The following is a 4,390-nucleotide window of genomic DNA, read 5'->3' as shown; positions in this document are numbered from 1 at the left end:
AAAAATGAGCGATTTCCCAGCTCGATGGAATTCGGAGCGAGAGAAACGATGCCCCGTAACGCACATGAGAGCAATCCCGGCCAATTTCTCCCGTTTGATGGGGTCTATGTGTACAAATTTTGACTTTTTTGAGTGCACGTGCCAATCTGCTGGAAAAGCCTGTGGAAGTTTCACGGCGTTCGTACGATATTTGGCGACGCAAAAATGAGCGATTTCCCAGCTCGATGGAATTCGGCGCGAGAGAAACGATGCCCCGTAACGCACATGAGAGCAATCCCGGCCAATTTCTCCCGTTTGATGGGGTCTATGTGTAAAAATTTTGACTTTTTTGAGTGCACGTGCAAATCTGCTGAAAAAGCCTGTGGAAGTTTCACGGCGTTCGTACGATATTTGGCGACGCAAAAATGAGCGATTTCCCAGCTCGATGGAATTCGGAGCGAGAGAAACGATGCCCCGTAACGCACATGAGAGCAATCCCGGCCAATTTCTCCCGTTTGATGGGGTCTATGTGTAAAAATTTTGACTTTTTTGAGTGCACGTGCAAATCTGCTGAAAAAGCCTGTGGAAGTTTCACGGCGTTCGTACGATATTTGGCGACGCAAAAATGAGCGATTTCCCAGCTCGAGAGAATTCGGCGCGAGAGAAACGATGCCCCGTAACGCACATGAGAGCAATCCGGGCCAATTTCTCCCGTTTGATGGGGTCTATGTGTAAAAATTTTGACTTTTTTGAGTGCACGTGCAAATCTGCTGGAAAAGCCTGTGGAAGTTTCACGGCGTTCGTACGATATTTGGCGACGCAAAAATGAGCGATTTCCCAGCTCGATGGAATTCGGCGCGACAGAAACGATGCCCCGTAACGCACATGAGAGCAATCCGGGCCAATTTCTCCCGTTTGATGGGGTCTATGTGTAAAAATTTTGACTTTTTTGAGTGCAGGTGCAAATCTGCTGAAAAAGCCTGTGGAAGTTTCACGGCGTTCGTACGATATTTGGCGACGCAAAAATGAGCGATTTCCCAGCTCGAGAGAATTCGGCGCGAGAGAAACGATGCCCCGTAACGCACATGAGAGCAATCCGGGCCAATTTCTCCCGTTTGATGGGGTCTATGTGTACAAATTTTGACTTTTTTGAGTGCACGTGCAAATCTGCTGAAAAAGCCTGTGGAAGTTTCACGGCGTTCGTACGATATTTGGCGACGCAAAAATGAGCGATTTCCCAGCTCGATGGAATTCGGCGCGAGAGAAACGATGCCCCGTAACGCACATGAGAGCAATCCGGGCCAATTTCTCCCGTTTGATGGGGTCTATGTGTAAAAATTTTGACTTTTTTGAGTGCAGGTGCAAATCTGCTGAAAAAGCCTGTGGAAGTTTCACGGCGTTCGTACGATATTTGGCGACGCAAAAATGAGCGATTTCCCAGCTCGAGAGAATTCGGCGCGAGAGAAACGATGCCCCGTAACGCACATGAGAGCAATCCGGGCCAATTTCTCCCGTTTGATGGGGTCTATGTGTAAAAATTTTGACTTTTTTGAGTGCAGGTGCAAATCTGCTGGAAAAGCCTGTGGAAGTTTCACGGCGTTCGTACGATATTTGGCGACGCAAAAATGAGCGATTTCCCAGCTCGATGGAATTCGGAGCGAGAGAAACGATGCCCCGTAACGCACATGAGAGCAATCCCGGCCAATTTCTCCCGTTTGATGGGGTCTATGTGTACAAATTTTGACTTTTTTGAGTGCACGTGCCAATCTGCTGGAAAAGCCTGTGGAAGTTTCACGGCGTTCGTACGATATTTGGCGACGCAAAAATGAGCGATTTCCCAGCTCGATGGAATTCGGCGCGAGAGAAACGATGCCCCGTAACGCACATGAGAGCAATCCCGGCCAATTTCTCCCGTTTGATGGGGTCTATGTGTAAAAATTTTGACTTTTTTGAGTGCACGTGCAAATCTGCTGAAAAAGCCTGTGGAAGTTTCACGGCGTTCGTACGATATTTGGCGACGCAAAAATGAGCGATTTCCCAGCTCGATGGAATTCGGAGCGAGAGAAACGATGCCCCGTAACGCACATGAGAGCAATCCCGGCCAATTTCTCCCGTTTGATGGGGTCTATGTGTAAAAATTTTGACTTTTTTGAGTGCACGTGCAAATCTGCTGGAAAAGCCTGTGGAAGTTTCACGGCGTTCGTACGATATTTGGCGACGCAAAAATGAGCGATTTCCCAGCTCGATGGAATTCGGCGCGACAGAAACGATGCCCCGTAACGCACATGAGAGCAATCCGGGCCAATTTCTCCCGTTTGATGGGGTCTATGTGTAAAAATTTTGACTTTTTTGAGTGCACGTGCAAATCTGCTGAAAAAGCCTGTGGAAGTTTCACGGCGTTCGTACGATATTTGGCGACGCAAAAATGAGCGATTTCCCAGCTCGAGAGAATTCGGCGCGAGAGAAACGATGCCCCGTAACGCACATGAGAGCAATCCGGGCCAATTTCTCCCGTTTGATGGGGTCTATGTGTACAAATTTTGACTTTTTTGAGTGCACGTGCAAATCTGCTGAAAAAGCCTGTGGAAGTTTCACGGCGTTCGTACGATATTTGGCGACGCAAAAATGAGCGATTTCCCAGCTCGATGGAATTCGGCGCGAGAGAAACGATGCCCCGTAACGCACATGAGAGCAATCCCGGCCAATTTCTCCCGTTTGATGGGGTCTATGTGTAAAAATTTTGACTTTTTTGAGTGCACGTGCAAATCTGCTGGAAAAGCCTGTGGAAGTTTCACGGCGTTCGTACGATATTTGGCGACGCAAAAATGAGCGATTTCCCAGCTCGATGGAATTCGGCGCGACAGAAACGATGCCCCGTAACGCACATGAGAGCAATCCGGGCCAATTTCTCCCGTTTGATGGGGTCTATGTGTAAAAATTTTGACTTTTTTGAGTGCACGTGCAAATCTGCTGAAAAAGCCTGTGGAAGTTTCACGGCGTTCGTACGATATTTGGCGACGCAAAAATGAGCGATTTCCCAGCTCGAGAGAATTCGGCGCGAGAGAAACGATGCCCCGTAACGCACATGAGAGCAATCCGGGCCAATTTCTCCCGTTTGATGGGGTCTATGTGTACAAATTTTGACTTTTTTGAGTGCACGTGCAAATCTGCTGAAAAAGCCTGTGGAAGTTTCACGGCGTTCGTACGATATTTGGCGACGCAAAAATGAGCGATTTCCCAGCTCGATGGAATTCGGCGCGACAGAAACGATGCCCCGTAACGCACATGAGAGCAATCCGGGCCAATTTCTCCCGTTTGATGGGGTCTATGTGTAAAAATTTTGACTTTTTTGAGTGCACGTGCAAATCTGCTGAAAAAGCCTGTGGAAGTTTCACGGCGTTCGTACGATATTTGGCGACGCAAAAATGAGCGATTTCCCAGCTCGAGAGAATTCGGCGCGAGAGAAACGATGCCCCGTAACGCACATGAGAGCAATCCGGGCCAATTTCTCCCGTTTGATGGGGTCTATGTGTAAAAATTTTGACTTTTTTGAGTGCAGGTGCAAATCTGCTGAAAAAGCCTGTGGAAGTTTCACGGCGTTCGTACGATATTTGGCGACGCAAAAATGAGCGATTTCCCAGCTCGATGGAATTCGGCGCGAGAGAAACGATGCCCCGTAACGCACATGAGAGCAATCCGGGCCAATTTCTCCCGTTTGATGGGGTCTATGTGTAAAAATTTTGACTTTTTTGAGTGCACGTGCAAATCTGCTGAAAAAGCCTGTGGAAGTTTCACGGCGTTCGTACGATATTTGGCGACGCAAAAATGAGCGATTTCCCAGCTCGAGAGAATTCGGCGCGAGAGAAACGATGCCCCGTAACGCACATGAGAGCAATCCGGGCCAATTTCTCCCGTTTGATGGGGTCTATGTGTAAAAATTTGACTTTTTTGAGTGCAGGTGCAAATCTGCTGGAAAGCCTGTGGAAGTTTCATCCGACGAAAAAAGCACGTTCTCGAGAAAGCAGGAGAGCTAAGTCATTCACAAATTAGCTGGATTTGGCTTGTGGTTCGTTTCCCAAGTAACAGAGCGGCATCAACCTTTAAGTGCACGCCAGTACATCCCCGTGGGATACAGGGGGTCTCGGCGGACTTTGCTCGGGGGAAAAACGTCGAGGTGAGCCGCCTGGCCATGCTGTTCATGGGTCTCTCCTTTTTAAGTTTCGCCTGCCAATTTATTTTCTCTAGCGGTTTTATACACTAGCACTCGATGTTTTGGGAAAGGAATACAATTGTTCAAAAAACGTCTTCGCAATTCATGTCGTTAGATTGCTAATGAAAATTCGTAAAAAAACGTACACGCCATACATGTTCTTTGCTTCCCTCTCGATACAAGTGAAGGGGAAAAACAGCC

Source organism: Lampetra fluviatilis, unplaced genomic scaffold (assembly GCF_964198595.1).
Source record: "Lampetra fluviatilis unplaced genomic scaffold, kcLamFluv1.1 SCAFFOLD_489, whole genome shotgun sequence".
Taxonomy (NCBI): domain Eukaryota; kingdom Metazoa; phylum Chordata; class Hyperoartia; order Petromyzontiformes; family Petromyzontidae; genus Lampetra; species Lampetra fluviatilis.
This window is presented reverse-complemented; position numbering follows the sequence as displayed.